The sequence below is a fragment of the Chrysochloris asiatica genome, unplaced genomic scaffold (genome assembly GCF_000296735.1).
Source record: "Chrysochloris asiatica unplaced genomic scaffold, ChrAsi1.0 scaffold00376, whole genome shotgun sequence".
NCBI classification, from domain to species: Eukaryota; Metazoa; Chordata; class Mammalia; order Afrosoricida; family Chrysochloridae; genus Chrysochloris; species Chrysochloris asiatica.
Window position 1 is genome coordinate 258,787 of NW_006408894.1, and position 6,592 is coordinate 265,378.

Sequence of the window (6,592 nt, forward strand, 5' to 3'; positions counted from 1 at the left end):
CTAGTAGCTTTTTTACTGAGTCTTTGGGGTTTTCTATGTATAGGATGATATCGTCTGTAAATAGAGAGAGTTTATAGTGGAAAGCCTTTGCATAGTCAATAAAGCACAGATAAACATCTTTCTGGTATTCTCTGCTTTCAGACAAGAATCATGTGATGTCAGCAACAATATTTCTTATTCTGTATACTCACCTGAATCAACTACCTCTTGTGGTTCACTGTCAGTGTACTGTTGCAGCCATTTTTGAATTATCTCTAGTAAAATTTTACTTGCATGTGCTATTAATGATACTGTCTGATGATTTCTGCATTCAGTTGGATCACCTCTCTTTAGAATAGGCTCAGGGATGGATGTCTTCTAAAGAGCTGACCATGGAGTTGCCTTCCAAATTTCTTGACAATGATGAATGAGTGCCTCCAGTGCTATATCAGTTTGTTGAAAGATTTCAATCACATCAATTCCTGGAGCTTTAGTGTTTGCCAAGGCCTTCAGTGTACTTTGGACTTCTTCCTTTAGTACTACTGATGCTTGATCATAAACTATCTCTTGAAATGGTTGATCATTAACCATTTCTTTTTGGTACAGTGACTCTCTGCATTCTTTCCATTGTCTTTTGATGCTTTCTGCATCATTCAATATTCAATTGTTAAGTGCCTTTGAGTCAGTGTCGACTCATAGCAACCCTGTATAGGGTGTCTGAGGAGTGGCTGGTGAGTTCAAACCACAGACCTTGCAGCCAGTGCGTATCCTACAGCGCCACACTAGAACACTTCAGTATTACAAGTCATGCTTTAATTTTTCCTTCCATTCTTTCAACTTGAGAAATGCTGAGCATGTCCTTCCTTTTAGGTTTTCTAATTCCTGGTCTTTGCACGTTTCATTATAATACTTGTCTGTCTTCTTGAGCCACCCTTTGAAATTTTCTGTTCAGCTGTTTTACTTCCTCATTTCTTCCATTTGCTGGTGGTAAAATGAAATGGTTAAACTAATAGTATCTCCTCTTACCCAAACCAGTGAACATTTTATGGTGTAATGCAGAAGAAGTCATGAGTCTGTGTTTCTGTATTGTTTGTGACAGTTACTCTTCCCATCAAAAGGTATGTAACTGCTGTGTGGTAGGAGGTAGTGAGAATGTACCAAGCCTCAGGGTTGCTTAAATATGGCAAGAGAGCATTGGCTTGTGAACCTCTTTACAGAATTGCATAGTTGGTACTTACAATTAATAACACTGTAATTGAGAATCTTCTGAATTCAGTAAACATATCCTAACAACACAGACAGAGTCCTGGTGTGGCACTATGGGTTAATGCACCAGACTGCAAAGCCATTTGAACTGCAAGGTTGGTGGTTCAAGCTCACCAGCTGCTCTTTGGAAACCCTATATAGGGTCACTATGGGTCAGAATTGACTCAACGGCATTTAACAACATAGACAGGGGTGAATTGAGAAGAACAGGGAAAGGGCCTTGGGTAGTGTCTGGGGATTACTGGGCTGAGGATGAGGGGCCCCAGTAGAGGCTGAACAACTTAGTGGATTGTAAGAAAGAGAAGAGCCAATCTTAGCCATGCCTTCCCCAGGTTTTTAACTCATGACCCCCAGGTATACCTCTGTAGTTTGTTATAAATAATTGTTGAGCCAGTTCTGACTCTCCAAGAACTTCTGTACAATAAAGGAAACCATCCAGTCCTGTGCCATCTTCACAATCTTTCCTATGTTGTAGTCACTGTGTCAATCCATCTCATTTAGGGTCTTCTGGTGTGGTGCTGTGGGTTAATGTACTGGACTGCAAAGTTAGTTTGAACCACAAGGTCAGTACTTCAAGCTCACCAGTCACTCTTTGGAAACCCTCTATAAGGTCGCTATGAGTCGGAAATGACTCAACAACACTTAACAACAACAACAACAACACATAATTACCACATGCCTGGGATAACTGGTTAGGAACCTGCATAGAGTTACATCACACAAGTTTTCATTATTTTATATGATTTCTTTTCTTGTTATTATAAAATTTTCTTGACGGGTTGAATCTTACTTGTATCTAGTCAGAGCCTGCAAATCAAGGAAGCAGAATATATAGCTAAAGAATACAGCTTCAGTTTATTTCAACAGGATGCAGTCTGTCCTTACTCCATTCTCTCTGCTTATACTCTTTAGTTCCTTCTTTGTTAAGCCATGAAAATTGTCTCTTATCAAGTGCTCCAGGAAAACAGAACTGTTAAGAAGGAAACCAAGGTGTGAGTGTCCTTCAATTTTTGACTGCCTGAGACTCTGGGTATAAAATAGCAGGACATTTTGTCTGTACCAGTCAGACTGCCATGCTACTTTCTTTTCCACAGGAAATTGTGCAACTCTGGAATTTTATGAGTGAGTGCAGTCACGTACAAAACTTTGATAGCGAGTATCCTGATTTGACCTAGCATGGGGAGAGCATTGTGGATCACTTTCTCATCTATTGGTCAGGTCATGATTACAAGGGAATCATTGCTAAGATTGTTCTTTGATTCCTCCATTCCCCTTTGACTGCCCCTTTGTGGGTTCCAGCCTTGCTCATCAGCTCCTAGCATGTAGAGGGATCACAGCAGGGGAAGGGAGAAAGCCTAGACTAGAATCTAGTTCCCTCTTTCTTATTCTCTTATTCTCTTGAATGATGCAGAAATCAAAGAAAGGAATTTATAAACAATGAAAGAGAGCCTCAATATTTGAACTAGATTTACAAAATTTTAGAGACTGATTGAATCACTAGGTATGATTCTATAGAACTTCAAACAACTGACATCCTTGAAATGTTCTCCATTGACATTCCTGACCTCATGCCTTTTTGCTTCTACCCAAGGCTCGGTTCATCATGCATAGCTCTGACACTACACTTAATACATCATAGTAGAATTATTTCTTTATGTGATTATCTCCTCAATTAGTCTAGGTGCTGGTGTGGTGCTGTGGGTTAATGCACTGGATTGCAAAGTTGGTTTGAACTGCAAGGTCCACGGTTCAAGCTCACCAGATACTTATCGGAAACCCTATGCAGGGGTGCTATGAGTCAGAACTGACTCAATGGCACTTAATAACAGCAACATGACTATGCCTTGTTTTCAACAAATCCCAAGCATTTAGCATAATGTCTGACATATAAATGAATAAATATTAAATGTCAACAATAATAACTCGAGGGAACCCTGGTGACGTAGTGGATTATGAGTTGGGTTGTTTACTGCAGGGTCGGTGGTTCAAATCCATCAGTCACTCAGAAGGAGAAAGATGAGGCTTTTTGTTCTTATAAAGATTTACAGCCTTGGAAACCCTATACCAGGTTGTTATGGTTCGGAACTGACTAGGTGGCATACAGCCACCAACCATCATGCTCCACTCATCAAAACAATTCATTGGATACATGTATTTGCTTTCTGTTACTGCTGTAACAAATTATCACACACTTATGGCTTAAAGAAATACATATTTAGCATCAGAGAGTTCTGTGTGCCAGATATATGATGCGTATCTCAATGGGTTAAAATCAATGTGTCTGTGGAACTGCAATGTTTCCTGGAGGCTCTAGAGCAGAGAATCTATTTCCTTGTCTGTTTCAGTTCTGGAAGCTGAACCAATTCTTTGGTTAATGGCCCCTTCCATCTACAAAGACATCAATGGCAGGTAGAGTCCTTATATGACATCACACTCTGACCTCATCTTCTGCCTCCTTCTTCAACTTTGGAGAACACTTAAGAAGCTCTGTTGGCACAGTGCTTAAGTACTTGATTGCTATCCAAGAAGTTGGTGGTTCAAAATCACTAGCTACTTTCGGTAAAAAGATATGGTGATCTGCTTTTGTAAAGATTGCAGCCTAAGAAATCCTATAGGGCAGTCCTACTCTATCCTACAGGGTTACTATGAGTCACAATACACTCAATGGCAGCAAGGTTTTACACTGGGTGATCCTGTCATCATTGTAATATTTTAAAGTCAGTTGATAAGTGATCTTAATTCTACCTGCAACCTTAATTTCACTTTGCCAGATGAGCTGGCATATTCATATTCATAGACTTCAGATTTAGGCTTCAGATGTCTTTGGGTGGGTGGGTGGGGCATATATGTTGGCTACTTCTAACGGTATTATTTTATTATCTTCATTTGCCATATACCTTGCCCAAGTTCCTGGAGCTAGTGAGTGAATTCAAGCATAGGCCTGCCTGACCCTAGAATTGCTTTGTGGTTTGAGATCATCAGAGTGTGACTCCAGGCCATTTTAGACTAAGCATCCCAGTTTGTACTTTGAAGGTTTTCATTCAGGATTAGTTATCAGTTTGCAGTTTCAGATCCTCCATTTTGTCAGTTAACTTAAAGATGATTAGTTTTAGAGGCACTGATCAATTGTAAACACACCTGGTGAATAGATCAAAATGATAATTCATTAATTTAAAAATAAAGAAACAAATTGCATATTATTGGTCTTTTTTCTCTCTTTTTATTGTGACTTGGGTGAAGGTTTACAGAGCAGATAATCAGTTTGGCATTCAACCATTTATACACATTTTGTTTTGTCTCATTGATTGCAATTCTCACAATATAACATTACTTATCCGACTTCCTCCCTATGTTTTCCTATTTGCATTCCTCCTTTCCTAACCCTTATGAACATTGTTCTTGGGCAAGTATAGCCCTTTTTATCTCAAATAGTTGATTATTCTAAGGTGTGTGTACCTTCCTTACTAGGGTTATTGTTCCCCTTGTAGTCTTATTGTTTAGTTTATATTGTTTATATAGCCCTGTTTACTGTTTATTTAGATGATTTGGCACAGAGGGAGCAATAATGGCTCAAACATAACAACAATTGTAAGCATGGTGCAGGACTGGGCCATGTTTCATTCTGTTATACATAGGGACACTGTGAGTCAGAAAAAGACTCGATGGCACCTAATAATAGTGTTTGGCTGAAAACTGAGCCATGGGGATGAGTTCATTTGCAGACCAGAAAGTTGATTAAGCACAATCATCTCGGGATTCTACCAGATTCTAGCTGATCATAAGCCTGGTCTTTTTATGATTTTTGTTCATTATACCCAGAACCTTCTAATGTGATCTCTTAGAAGATTCAGTTGTTATTATTACTATTTTTAAAAAAATTATTAGGAGCACTCCTCCTTGTTCATGTATCTACTCAGAGAATCATATTAAGGAGAAAAATATTCTTGGTATCATAGTTATCTAGTGCAGCTATAACAGAAATACCACAAGTGGATGCCTTCAGCAAACATGTCTCACAGTTTAGAAGCTAGAAGTTCAAATTCAGAGTATCAGCTCAAGGGAAAGGTCCTTGTTTCCTTTTAGCATCTGTAGGCATAGTATTCCTTGGAGAGCTCCATGTATCTTGACATCAACTGTTCCCTGGACCTAAGAGCTTCACAGAGCAGGGACACTAAGTCCAAAGGACACACTCGACTCCTGGCTCTTTTATCTTGGTGGTAGTGGGTCCCTGGTTCTCTGCCCATGTCTCTCTCCTTTTATCTCTTGTAAGATAAAAGGTGTTGAATGCTACATCCTTGAGAACCTTCTGTACATCAAATCAGGGGCATGGTGGAATTAAGAGTGGTGGTGTGGTGCTGTGGATTAATGCGTAGGACTGCAAAGTTGGTTTGGAGCACAAGGTTGGTGGTTCAAGCTCACCAGCCACTCCTCAGAAACCCTAAAGAGGGCAGCTCTAGGTTAGCACTGACTTGACAGCATTTAACAACAACAGCATTCTACTCTGAATCCTCTATCCCACTCTTAATCCTTTTATGGCTTATCATGTCAGATCACATCATGTGGGATCATCACATAACTGCCCAAACTTTGTGAGTCATAGTCCAGCTAAGCGGACACATATTTTGAGCCAATGGATTGGGGAGGAGGACACAATTCAATTCATGACACTTGGTAAGTAAAAAATTTGAGCAAAAGAAAATGGATATTCTTAAAACATTCAATTTCTTTTTTTTTTTTTCTTTCTTTGACACTAAGATTCTTTCTGTCTAAATAATGTATTCATCATTAGAATAAGAAGCCCTTCCATCAGCAACATGCATTAAGTTGCACAGAAGACATGCCCTACTGGTGCAGTCTGTTTTACTCTCCCATGTTAAGGGTATATGCAGACTATGACCTTTTCATTCAACTCCATTTAACGAGTTGAAACTTTACACAATCATTAAATCAGGATTAATTTTAAAACAGTGGCTCCTTGTCCATCTCTGAATTCCAAAGTCTAGGATGTGCTCTTAATTAAATGAGGAGTGACTTCATTAAACATAATTTTTGGTGAGATTTGGGCAACACCACTTACTGTTTCTTTAAAAACCTTTTAGTTTTATCAGCAACACCTTTAAAACTTTCATTCTAGATGCTTGTATGGGAGTTGCATCCATATTTTACGGATTTTTTAGTTTCAAAACCAAAGAGTGAAGTTGTTATTGCTAATATTATTTGATGTGCTAATAGCATTATTAGCATATTAATTCATTAAAAAATGTCTTCTGCTGCAGACACATGTTGTTGTTATGTGCTGTCTAGTAAGTTCTGAGTCATAGTGACCTTGTATAGGTTTTTTTTTTTT